This window comes from Bidens hawaiensis, unplaced genomic scaffold (assembly GCF_021521415.1).
Source record: "Bidens hawaiensis isolate Kalapana, Puna unplaced genomic scaffold, B.hawaiensis_p1.1 tig00012610_1, whole genome shotgun sequence".
Classification (NCBI taxonomy): domain Eukaryota; kingdom Viridiplantae; phylum Streptophyta; class Magnoliopsida; order Asterales; family Asteraceae; genus Bidens; species Bidens hawaiensis.
In genome coordinates this window covers 565183-578990 of record NW_027492036.1, presented here as the reverse complement: position 1 = coordinate 578990, position 13808 = coordinate 565183, and positions in this window count along the sequence as shown.

The window sequence follows — 13808 nt, the reverse complement described above, 5'->3', positions numbered from 1 at the left end:
TTAAGTCATAACTGAAATTTAGGGGATTCTAACCTAGGTAGTTTTCTCATCATCATCTTATTTTCACAACAAACTTTGTTTTTGTTTAAATTACTTGTTTTCTTAATTAGTTTTTAATTATAGTATTAAATTAGTATTTTAAATAAAAACCCCCAAAACAAATATAAATTAATAAGCCGTGTTTGTAGTCGAGTCTAATTAGCTAATAAACGTAATTTAGAGAGTTTCGTGGGTTCGATATCCGGACTTACTTAGCTTTACTAGAGTAGATCGGTTCACTTGCAAATAAAATTTGACTAATATAAAGCCAAATGTTAGCTATTTTCGAGTCTTTGGTTGTGTGTGTTATGTTTTTGTCCCGAGTCATCTCCGTCATGAAATGGAGAAGAAAGCTATCCGTTGTGTGTTTGTAGGGTATGACCCAGAACGCAAAGGTTGAAGGTGTTGCAATCCTAATACCGGCAAGTTTTATGTTTCAAGAAATGTTATTTTTGATGAAAACTCTTCCTGGTGGTCATCAAGTTCTGAATTGTTACCTGATACTCAACAACTTAAATCAGAATTTGAAGTCCAAATGGTGAAGCTACAGTTTGATGATAATCAAGTGGAAGAAGGTAGTAACGCATGTGATCAAACTGTTGTAGAGGAAGAAAATAACGATGGTTTAGCACCTGGTCTTAGAAGGTCACAAAGGGTTAGAAATCCTAATCCTAAGTATGCTAATGTAGCAATTGTAGAAGATATTATTGGTGAACCAGAGTCATATGATGAAGCATGTGTGAAAGAAGAATGGGTTATGGCAATGAAGGAGGAGATGGATGCTATTCTAAAGAATCAAACTTGGGAACTCATCCCAAAGCCGACTGATGCAACAACAGTTTCTTGTAAATGGGTCTACAAGTTAAAGAGAAAGGCTGACGGGTCCATTGAAAGGTATAAGGCCCGTTTGGTGGCTCGTGGTTTTTCTCAAACATACGGAGTTGACTATGAGGATACGTTCAGCCCGGTAGCCAAGATAACCACTATCCGAGGGTTACTAGTTGTTGCAGTTAGTAAACAGTGGAAGTTATGGCAAATGGACGTCAACAACGCATTTCTGTGTGGTGACCTTGACCGGGTAATACTCATGGATCAGCCATTGGGGTTTGAAGATAAAGATCGTCCGGAAGATGTATGTAAGTTGAAGAAAGTGATCTACGGGCTGAAACAGTCTCCGCGGGCATGGTTTGGTAAGATTGGAGAGTTTCTTGAACAAAATGGTTTTATGCTAACTATGGCTGATTCAAGCTTGTTTGTCAAGAAATTTGACAACAAAATTGTAGTAGTGCTAGTGTATGTTGATGACTTAATTATTACAGGAGATAGTGAAGAAGAAATCACTCAGTTGAAGAGTAACTTGTGTGTACGGTTCAAGATGAAAGATCTTGGAAAATTGGTGCATTTTCTTGGTTTAGAACTAACTTATGCAGGGGATAAGTGTCTGCTGCATCAAACCAAGTATGCAACTGATATGTTGCATAAGTTTAATATGATCTCGCGCAAACTAGCAACTACTCCAATGGACCCGAGTACCAAGTTATATGCTGATCAAGGAGTGGAGATCGACGACCCTTCAGAGTATAGAAAAATGGCGGGGAGCCTAATTTACCTCACACTAACAAGACCCGACATTTCCTTTATAGTTGGGGTCTTGAGTCGGTTCATGCAGTGTCCAAGGAAACCGCACCTGTTTGCCATTCGGAGAGTGTTGAGATATGTAAAGTCCACTGCAGGTCATGGAATATGGTTTAAGAGGGAGACTGAGCCAAAGTTGGTTGGTTATTGTGAAGCGGATTATGCTGGGGATTTAAATGAAAGGCGGTCTACCTCAGGATATGTTTTCAAGTATGGGTCGAGTACAATTTCATGGTGTAGCAAACGACAACCAACCGTGTCGTTATCTACCACTGAAGCCGAGTACCGAGCCGCAGCAGTTGCAGCTCAAGAGTGTGTTTGGCTTGTTCGTTTGCTAGGAGAATTGAATCAGGATGTGAATTATCCAGTTAGACTATTATGTGACAACATGTCTGCAATCAAACTTGCAGAAAATCCCGTGTTTCATGCCCGCACGAAGCACATTGAAATACATTACCATTTTATCCGAGAAAAGGTTTTAAAAGGAGAAATTCAAATGGAACGGATTGACACGACTGAGCAGCTTGCGGATATTCTTGCAAAGAGTGTGTCAAGTCCTAAGTTACTCTAACTTGGCAGTGGTTTTGGTCTGGGAAATTTGGATGTTGAGAGGGAGTGTTGAAGCTGTCAACATCCAAAGCTGAAGTTTCGGTCACAAGTTTTACAAGTCAAATTAGTCATGTTTATTTATCTTTTATCACATGTTTATTTCTGTTACTAGTGGTTAGTTATTTCCTGTTTTCATGGTAGTATGGAGTCATGGCTTAGTGCCATAGTGGTAGTTTCTTTATTTCTAGTATTTATATTCTCAGTTTGTACGTTGATTATAATTCAGTTTTTCATCAATACAAAAAGCTTTCACAGCAATTCGTTCTTGTGTTCTTTTGTGTAAACAACCTGCAACTAGTTTCTTTGCTTTGATTCATCACTTAGTGCAACACATGCCGTGATCACTTTACATTTCCTTCGACACTTCATTAGTAGCTAATTAAGCACACAGAACGAACAAATTAATATATACAAAGAGATCATGGAAGTGTTGTGTATTGAGTTTTGTAGCGCTTTTTGTTTCCACGATTTAATGACATCTGTCAGATGAAGATTTCAGAAATTATTTTGCCACTTATAGGGCAAGCCAAGGCGGCGGTGACGTGGAAGGAAAAACGAGCATCCATTAGATATATATGCTCGCGCTTATATAGCTTCAAACAAATAGACAAAAAAAATTAATATTTTAAGTAACCATGCCTAATTAATGAAACTTGATTTAAGTTATTTGAAATCTAGATATGATACACGGAAGGAAGTTTATTTCAAGTGATAAAAAGGTTACTTGCAGTTACCATAGTAAATATAACGAGTTTCCAAGTAAGTCTATAGTATTTTTCTATTCCCATTTATTCAATTTACTTTGTTAAGAAAGTTAGACAATCTAAAGATAATCAAATGTAACTGAAGAAACACTAACCGGACCCCGGGCAGATTACGGATAACCTGGGGGTTAGGTAGATGTTTCCCACGAGGGGTTAGACCCGGTAAAGATGGTTCTTCTGATAACCTGCAAAACAGACACCGTGAGCTTGTCACTGAGAAGGGGGGGGTTCCTCCTTGTGACCACCCTCCGGCGTGAGAATCAGACTAGATTGCTCTTTAAATATAAATGTATATTAAGAGATTGCTAGAGCAGATATCAGGTATAATATGATGATAATATGATAAGATATGGTCATACCATTTGGGGTATTTATAGCCGAAGGTAGGTTTCCAAGGAGGTGTGGCCGGCTGAATAGTGTTCCTGTTCCACCAACTGTGACCTACGCACGTGCCCTGCTGGTAGTTGGTGGGTAGGCAGCGGCTGACAGTGACCAGGCCTGCTGTGTACTATTCCTTTTCCACCAACTGCCGGCTATGCACGTGGTATGACAGGAGTTGGTGAGTAGGCAGCGGCTAATAGTGACATACAGTACAAGAGCATGCTGCTCGCCATACTGTTGTCAATAAGCTGTCGTATCTTTAGTCAGATCTTTTGCCCATACCTCGTCAGGTACAGTACAGAAGATCTTCCCGTATCGTACGGACTGGCTTAGTTGGGCGGGAGTATTCCCCCTCCCGCCTTTGTGCGGGATTGTTCCCGGCTTTGCTCATTCCTTCAGGTGACACTGAATGATTGAGAGCTAAGTGCCTTGTGCGTGTAGCCTTGCTGCGCGGGTGGCCTTCCCTGATGGCTTGTATCCGCAGCTGCGGGAACAGGCGGAGTCCTTCACCATTGGGAGGCATTTCCTGCGGGAACAGCTTGCGTACTGCGCGTAAGGACGTCACGTCTCTGAGCATGGTGGGTCCTGCGGATCCAGTTGGTTTCTGCGCAGACGTCCCTCTTCAAGGTGAGTCTTGCGGGTCCAACTGGGCTCTGCTGGGACCTACCTCTTCAAGTCCCCCTAGTCCAATATTCTTCTCATGAATGTTTAATAAAGTGAGGTGAACTTTTGGACTTAAGCAAAGGGTTTTGAAAAAGGTTTTTTTTTTAAGGTTTTCCATGGGGATTCTTCCCGCGGAAGTCCTTGTCACTTGCAGAAATTCCCGACTTTCCTGCTTGGTCTTTGGGTATGATGCGGGTAGGTCTGTGACCTCCTCGCAGGTCAGGAGCGTTGAGTCCCACTTGTGTGGATTCTCCATGAGGTTTTGGTAGTTCTGAACATAGTGATCAATTATGTTAAAACCACCAATTCCATCCTGGAGCTTCAAACAATGTAGTTCTCGACGTTCCCGCTATGCGGGGATGTTATTTCCGTTTCCGCAAGCATTGCCCAGAAGATCCTTCTTGGTTTCAATTCCCTGCGGAGCGCTAGGTATGTGAAGGGTTTTGCCTTAACACTGTACCCGCTCTCGTCTTATGGTTACTTTACTTCCAAGGTATTCCTGGCGTCAATTCCCTGCGGGTGCTAGGTATGTGAAGGGTTTTGCCTTAACACTGTACCCGCACCCGTCTTATAGTTACTTGGTTGCCGAGGTATTCTTGGCTTCAATTCCCTGCAGGTGCTAAGTATGTGAAAGGTTTTGCCTTAACACTGTAACCGCACCCGTCTTATGGTTACTTGGTTGCCAAGGTATTCCTGGCGTCAATTCCCTGCGGGTGCTAGGTATGTGAAGGGTTTTGCCTTAACACTGTACCCGCACCCGTCTTATAGTTACTTGGTTGCCGAGGTATTCTTGGCTTCAATTCCCTGCAGGTGCTAAGTATGTGAAGGGTTTTGCCTTAACACTGTAACCGCACCCGTCTTATGGTTACTTGGTTGCCAAGGTATTCCTGGCGTCAATTCCCTGCGGGTGCTAGGTATGTGAAGGGTTTTGCCTTAACACTGTACCCGCACCCGTCTTATAGTTACTTGGTTGCCGAGGTATTCTTGGCTTCAATTCCCTGCAGGTGCTAAGTATGTGAAGGGTTTTGCCTTAACACTGTACCCGCACCCGTCTTATGGTTACTTGGTTGCCAAGGTAAGGGGCATTTTCCCGCTTACTTTTGAATCTTTTTGAATTTTTGAAATTCGAAGAGTTGGTGAAAGGATAAGAACAGTCCAAACCTCTGAAACGTCGTGCGACGGTTTCTTCTGACTGTGTCAGGACGTGCAGGAAGTTATGGTGACGTGACAGTACATGGTCATTCCAGACGCTTTTTCAGGCGCGTGGGCGCGATTTTTCGGGCGCGTGGCCGCGAAATTAATGGTACGCGTTCTTTCAACAGCTGTTGCCAGCTTGCTTTTTGCCACGTGTCATAGTTTCATTGCACCTTCGATTTCTCTCTCTTCCGCATTAAATTCATCGCATTAATTGCGATTAGTATATAAAGGGGGAGAGGGTTCTTTGTAATTCACACTTTCACTCTTCTCTTCATCTTCAAAACGATTTCCGGCGAATACTCACCTTTCAGTCGAGCATTCTCTTGAAATCGTTTTCTTCTTTCATCTGCAAGATGTCTTCTCGTGATCTCGAATCTACAGCCCAGGAGGCTGGGGTGTTTGCCGATGACAAGAGTACTGCTGGCGAGTGCCAGTGTGCTCTGCCTGTCGATCTGTATCAGTACATCGTCAGGAAGTTCATGCTCGAGTCTCTCGAGCCTGAGTTTCCTGAACCCCATCAGACGGTGTATGATGCCCCCAGAGGCAAGATCGGGGTATATGCTGCATTCTTTGTCTACGGGAATCTTAGGTTCCCGTTGACAAAGTTTGTGTACCGTGTCCTGGAGAGGCACGGTGTGCACCTGACCGAGGTGCATCCGATGGCGATCGCCAAGATTCGCCACTTCGAGTGGGTGTGCCGGATACTGGGCATTGAGCCCTTCGTCGACCGCCTGATGACCTTCTACACTTGGAGGTGCATCCAGGGGTGGTATACCCTGATAACCCGGATCAAGGGTTTGAAGATTTGCGCAACCGAGCGCAGTCTTCGTTCGTGGAAGAGGGAGTTCTTCTACCTCTCTGCTCGCGCCATCCCCCTTGCCATGAAATTTAAGAATGGGCAAGCTCTCCCAAGCCTTCACGCCTCCAACTACCAGGAGGCGGAATGGTTCTCGAAGATATCCTGGGTCCAATCTCCGGTTTACCGGTTTGCGGAGTCCGGGATGGTGATGCTCGGGATGAGCCGGGTGTGGAAGGATGCGGATGCGCGAAAGATCCCGATCGTCCTTGAATACGGTTCGAACTCTGTTCCTTACGGTATGCTCTGTTTCTTTTTGTTGATTTAGAATTTCTTCTAACTTCTTTCCTGTTTATTTCAGAGGGGAACGACTTGCAGTCGCTCATGTACCCGCGGGAGGCTGACAGTCCCGCTCGGATGGGTACTCGCGCTCTAGACGAGAACGAGTTGCCCATCCTAGAACAAACGGCGGATCGGTTCGTGGAGGTCTACCCGCTAGGCCACGAGATCCTTAGCGCCAGGCGGCCAGGTAAGGCGCTATTCAACCCTCGACCCCTCAATGTTGAAACCTCTGCTGGAATTCCTCTAATCGTATGTTCTGATGAGGAATCCGCAGATGGTCCTCCGTTGATGCGGAAGAAGAAGGCTGCCCGCGGGAAGGGGAAGGAGAAGGTGGCCTCCACTGCCGATCCGGTGCCTCGGTCTGTCTCAGAGGCCGAGAGCGAGGAGGTGGCGTGGAACCCGGGTGGTGATAGGACCACCGCTCCGGAGGCTGCGACTGTCACCTCCGGAGAGCCCCGGATGACGGTGAGCGGCGCAAAGAGGCCGGCTCCATCGGGTTCATCCCCGCCTGTCCGTACATTCAGGCTCAAGAAAACCCGTAAGTACAAACTTTATTTATCTTAACTTCATAGATTTTCGTCTTAACACTTTATCTTCTTTGTGCAGGCGTGGATGTTGACGCATTCCAGGGTGGAGCGCAGAGGAGTACCCCTCCGCCCATGACGGTAGGCTTGGTCAGCCTTCCTGAGGCGACGACCCAGGCGGCTGCGCCTGCTTCTGCTTCCGCTGGTTCAGTTGCTCACTCCGTTGAGCCGACTGTTCCAGCTGTGATGACCTCACCGCCGGCTGTCAGTGCCATTTTTACCACATCTTTCACTGAGCCGGCGGTTACTTTTGCTACGGATTCCGCGGCGGCGACCGCGGCGGCTGTTACCATGCCTCCGTCATCGGCAACGACGGCCGATCCATCAGGTATGCATGGGGCTTATCGCCAACCTCTGCCTCCTTCCTATCTGCCTGACCTCTTGGATGGATTTCCGTTGGGTTCAGGTGATGGGTTTGGCGGCTATCGGCCTGTTATTGACCCTACAGGTGCGTAGGGTTCTTTTGGCCTATTTTATATATTTTTATCATCTTTTCCTAACTGCTTTATGTTTTTTGTAGTGTCGGATTCCAATGAAGTGTATGTTCCACGATGGAACATCCGCCGAGGAACAACCCTTCGCACACCTGTGGAGTGCGTGGAGTGGGCTTGTCACGCTGCTCCCAGTGGTGCGTTGGGGGAAGCCATGGCTAGCTACCAGGAGGGTAGGCTAACCAATGAGCTTCGGGTTCTCCTGGCCCGGATGCAGCCGCGCGTCGAGCTGCTTTGTCGTGAAAACGACAAGTTAAAAGCAGCTCGCCTTCAAGAAGTAGCTCGGGCGCGGGTTGTCCGGGAGGAGAACGTAAAGCTTTCCGCAGCTGCTGCGGAAAAGGAGAAGGCCTTCAAGGCCCTCGAGGTTGAAGTTCAGGCCCGACTCGAGGCCCGTTCCAAGGCTGCCCAAGCTGTTAACGAACAGCTTCGGCTGGCTAAGGAAACTGCAAGGAACGCAACCGAGAGGGCCACCAAGGCTGAAGCTGTTGCTGAGCCTCTACGCGTGGAGAATGAAGAGCTTAAAGCCAAATTAGAGGCTCTCCAGCAGGCTCATGATGCCTTGGCGATGGAAGACGCCAAAAAGCTCCAAGAGATCTTGGACCAGAGGGGGGTGCTTGACCACACTGAGCGGAAGCTAATGGGCGTCGAAGAGGCTGCGGCTAAAGAAGTGTTGCTTGCCAACCTCAACAAGAGTGAAGCCGAACGCGCCCGTAACGAAGCTCAAGCTGCCCTCCAAGAAGCTCTGGTTGCCAAGGAATGGCTTCTTTGAGAAGCGTTGTCTCAGGTATGCTTTTCATTTCTTTACGCTTTTCTTTGTAAATAGAAAAGGTTTTGACACTTGTATATTTTCTTGTAGGTTGTGCATCGAGTCTTTGCTGATACGTCTTATGACGATGCTATGAGCGCAGCCCTCAACGCTTCTCACGAGGATGGGGAAAAGGCCGGCTTCCTGCTTGGTCTAGGGTTCGTTGAGAAAGGCATCCCACCTTCCAACTTCCCTTTGTATAATGTAGATACTGAAGCTGTTTACGACCAAGCAGTGAATCAGTATGCCGTCTTCCCGCATCCGGTGGTGGAGAAGGTGAACCAAGTTGCTGCTGCTGATGATGGGCTAGCTATCCTTAAAGCTTTCCTTGAACCGCCACGTTCTACTGATGGTGCGGGTCCAAGTGGAAGTGGCCCTGAAGCCTGATCCTGAAGATCCCTTCCCACTGTTAGGATAGATTTAGCTTGTATAGATTTATTTTCTTGTAGGCGAGTAGTTACCCGGCCATTCTTGTAATGAATCATTGTGAAATATAAATCTTTGTGCGGGTAAGACCGCTACTTTCTCTGGATTCCTTGCTTTATAAACGTTATATGACTTGCATACTTTAGTTTAAATTAGCAATTTTCCAAGTGTAGAATAAGTTAACCTTTGAACGTGGTAGATAATAGGTTGAAGTTTTGCTTCCTCTTTCGTGATTGTGCGGGTAGGACCGTCACTTGCACTTAGTAGGATGGCTAAACTTTACCTACGTCTGACCTGCGTGGAGGTTTTCCTCATCTTTTTGAAATTTCTAAGTATTTAGGATAAGTTAACCTTTGAACGTGGTAGATAATAGGTTGAAGTTTTGCTTCCTTTTTCGTGATTGTGCGGGTAGGACCGTCACTTGCACTTAGTAGGATGGCTAAACTTTACCTACATCTGACCTGCGTGGAGGTTTTCCTCATCTTTTTTGAAATTTCTAAGTGTTTAGGATAAGTTAACCTTTGAACGTGGTAGATAATAGGTTGAAGTTTTGTTTCCTTTTTCGTGATTGTGCGGGTAGGACCGTCATTTGCACTTAGTAGGATGGCTAAACTTTACCTACATCTGACCTGCGTGGAGGTTTTCCTCATCTTTTTTGAAATTTCTAAGTGTTTAGGATAAGTTAACCTTTGAACGTGGTAGATAATAGGTTGAAGTTTTGCTTCCTCTTTCGTGATTGTGCGGGTAGGACCGTCACTTGCACTTAGTAGGATGGCTAAACTTTACCTATATCTGACCTGCGTGTAGGTTTTCCTCATCCTTTTGTTAGAAATTCTCTGTTTTGAATAAGTTAACCGTTCGACGCGCGGTTGTTAATAGGTTAGTGTTCAGTTTCCTCTATCATGATTCATGCGGATAGACCGGCACTTTCATTTAGTAGGATGACTGAACTTTTCCCCTTCAACTGACCTGCGTGAAGGTTTTCCGTTTTTTGGGTTTATGCGGGTTTTGCCGCCTTCCCCACGCAACGACTTTCCACGTAATTATGCGGTGAAAACCGGCATATTAGTGTTGAATAAATTAACCGTTCGACGCGCGGTTGTTAATAGGTTAGTGTTCAGTTTCCTCTATCATGATTCATGCGGATAGACCGGCACTTTCATTTAGTGGGATGACTGAACTTTTCCCCTTCAACTGACCTGCGTGAAGGTTTGCCGTTTTTTGGGTTTATGCGGGTTTTGCCGCCTTCCCCACGCAACGACTTTCCACGTAATTATGCGGTGAAAACCGGCATATTCGTGTTGATAGTTCATAAAGTATAAATGTAAAATCATCAGCGTCGATGTTCTAAGGAGAATCATTTCCATTAGAAGTGGCTCTGGGCCTTTACAAATTTGGAATTGATCTACATGCAAACTGTGTAATTGAGCTCCCTTCCCTGTTGTTGGGATGGGAGTGCCATCGAGCCGATATGCACCTGGTTCGGGATCTCGTTGTTTGCGCAGTATGTAGTCTCCAACATTGAAGCTGCAATTTTATTCGTGTTTTCCCCAACTGGGGTTCTACACGCATCAGCCTGCTCAGCGTTCATTGCGCCACGAGGTGCGCGAGCGTCCCATCTCTGACAAATGCTTCGACCATGTCCTTTACGTCTGTGCATTCTTCAGTGTTGTGGCCTTTTGTCCTGTGAAAGTCACAGTATTTGCTCCGATCAGCATTGGGACGATGTCGGATTATTGGAGCTTTTGGCCATGGGAGCTCCTCAGTGGCGAATATCTCGGTGACGCTTTTGGTGAGTGGCGTCCATCTGGAGTTCTGGTTCGACCGTACGTTATCCCTTCCGCCTAACCGATGTTGCAAGCCGGATGAGGTGTCAAAGTTTACCCTTGACTGCCAAATGCCTAGCTTCCGCTTTTTGTTTAATCGGGCGGTAAGGACGTTGTCTTCTCTTGTTTTCTGGGTGTAGAGGTTTGTGCTCTGTGGGAGATCTCTACCTAGTTGCTTCTCCGTTTCCGCAAAGCGTTTTGCTGCTGTCATGATGGCATCCCATGTGGATGGCATGCCATCTTTACCCGTTAAGGTGCGGATGAGCTCTGGGTCGTTCGCGCCCTGAATAAAAGCAGCGCGAACAAGATCTTCGCTAATGTTACCCAGACTTAGCTTCTTTGAGTTGAAGCGAGTGATGAAGTCTGGCAAAGATTCATCTTCCTCTCGAATGCATTTGAGGATTGTCCATTGCTCCTCGGTATACTTTCGTTGTTGGCTGAAGTGTTGGCTAAACTTCTGTTGGAAGTCTGCCCAGTCGTAGATGTGGTTGACCGGTAGACGATCGAACCACGCTCTAGCTGCCCCAACAAGCGTCATTTGGAACATGTAACACCACGTAGGTTCCGTCCAACTACTGACGGTTGCCCCCGCTATGAACCTGTTCAAATGATCGTCTGGATCAGATATACCATCGTAAGTGCCGATGTTGGACATCTGTTTGGCACTTTTCAGGGCGCTTGCTTCCGCAATGTCCCTTGCAAATTTGGACGTTCCCGCATTTGCCACAGTTGGTCTGAATGTTTTGGAGAAGTCACGTGGGCTTCCACCTGTGTTTTTTGGTTTGAAGGCTTCTCCAAAACGCCTTCTCGGTTGGGAGTCCGTTTCCTTACGCTTCCCTTTTGCCCTATGGCGAGGGTTCGCGTCGGTGTCGGATTCCTCCGAGTCATCGTCCAAGTATTCTTCGAATTCGTCAGCCTGTTGGACGGAACGCAAGCGTTCGTCCAACTCAACTTGGAATTCCCTCTGACGTGCCTCCGCCCATGCCTTAACTTCATCGAGTGTTTGGCGGGGGAGTCTTGTTCGTTTCTCTAACTGGGTATCGGTGAATCCCAGTGAGCGATTATTTACTGCACTTGCCCCAGCTTGGGTAACTGGGGTAGTGTTCGTAAAATTTACTTCACTTGCCCCGGCTTGGGTAACCGGGGTAGTGTTTGTAAAGACTGTGTAGCCGGTATTCCCCCCAGTAGCTGGGGTTGTGGTTACCGGAGTTTCTTTAACCATCTTTCCAGAAGTTTGAAAAAACTGAAAGGAAATGAAGTTCTAGCTTTTATGCACGGATGACGCCAATGAAGAAACACTAACCGGACCCCGGGCAGATTACGGATAACCTGGGGGTTAGGTAGATGTTTCCCACGAGGGGTTAGACCCGGTAAAGATGGTTCTTCTGATAACCTGCAAAACAGACACCGTGAGCTTGTCACTGAGAAGGGGGGGGGGGGTTCCTCCTTGTGACCACCCTCCGGCGTGAGAATCAGACTAGATTGCTCTTTAAATATAAATGTATATTAAGAGATTGCTAGAGCAGATATCAGGTATAATATGATGATAATATGATAAGATATGGTCATACCATTTGGGGTATTTATAGCCGAAGGTAGGTTTTCAAGGAGGTGTGGCCGGCTGAATAGTGTTCCTGTTCCACCAACTGTGACCTACGCACGTGCCCTGCTGGTAGTTGGTGGGTAGGCAGCGGCTGACAGTGACCAGGCCTGCTGTGTACTATTCCTTTTCCACCAACTGCCGGCTATGCACGTGGTATGACAGGAGTTGGTGAGTAGGCAGCGGCTAATAGTGACATACAGTACAAGAGCATGCTGCTCGCCATACTGTTGTCAATAAGCTGTCGTATCTTTAGTCAGATCTTTTGCCCATACCTCGTCAGGTACAGTACAGAAGATCTTCCCGTATCGTACGGACTGGCTTAGTTGGGCGGGAGTATTCCCCCTCCCGCCTTTGTGCGGGATTGTTCCCGGCTTTGCTCATTCCTTCAGGTGACACTGAATGATTGAGAGCTAAGTGCCTTGTGCGTGTAGCCTTGCTGCGCGGGTGGCCTTCCCTGATGGCTTGTATCCGCAGCTGCGGGAACAGGCGGAGTCCTTCACCATTGGGAGGCATTTCCTGCGGGAACAGCTTGCGTACTGCGCGTAAGGACGTCACGTCTCTGAGCATGGTGGGTCCTGCAGATCCAGTTGGTTTCTGCGCAGACGTCCCTCTTCAAGGTGAGTCTTGCGGGTCCAACTGGGCTCTGCTGGGACCTACCTCTTCAGTAACTATTGGGATTCATCTGGCGATGTGACTGAAATTATAAAAACGGATACCGGACTACCGGTTCTGATAATACTAATACCGAGAATAAAGTATGATATTAATAGTGTAAGGGTTGAAAATGGAACTCAAAAAATAAAGTATAAAAATGACTTTAGTTTCATAGGACCATGAACTTTAATTTAATGGTTATATAATTTTATTGTTCCGTAGGAATACTCAATAGAGTAATATACCAATATAATTTTGTCTTAAATAACGTTACGATTTGTTTTTCTTAAACGGTGATTCTCATATGTTTTTAGGCCAGTGCATTCTTTAAATTAGAGTGTTCTGGTGTCTTATTATGGTCAGACTATTTTGTTTTAATCGGGTTCACATTGGATTCAGAGTTTGGCTTGGGAGTTACCACAGGAAACCATAAAAGGAAGTTGTTGTACCACCATAAGAGTAGAGCTCTCTAACGTAACACAAAGTTGGACGAAAACCCGGTTGGACTTGGGATTCAAACTGACAACCTCACATGGTATCCTTTTTTGTCATTATATCTACCAAAATTGACGCAAGTGATCGATCTTAAGACTTTATTGGAGTACAAAAGCCTTCATACAACTAGATCACATGTGATGGATATGGATTATAATTTGTTGATGACTTTTTAAGAACTACAGTATATATATAATCAATATTTTCAACCCTAAATTACTATAGTATTGAAGTGAGTTACAAAAATTTATCATATATTTATAATTAATTTATTATATAAAATGGTCTTTAGCTTAATTATATATGTTAGATAAAAATGTAGCTAATAAAGTGACGATAGTTCAAGTCTCATAATAAAAAAAGTGAATTTTTAAGTGTATGAGATTTAGTTTAATAAAAATCTTTTTTGCTTTTCTTATATATATTTTTTAAGCATTCCATCATTAATTTTACCTTTTTTTAATAGCGTTTGGAATCACCCCAATATCCAGGTGTTCA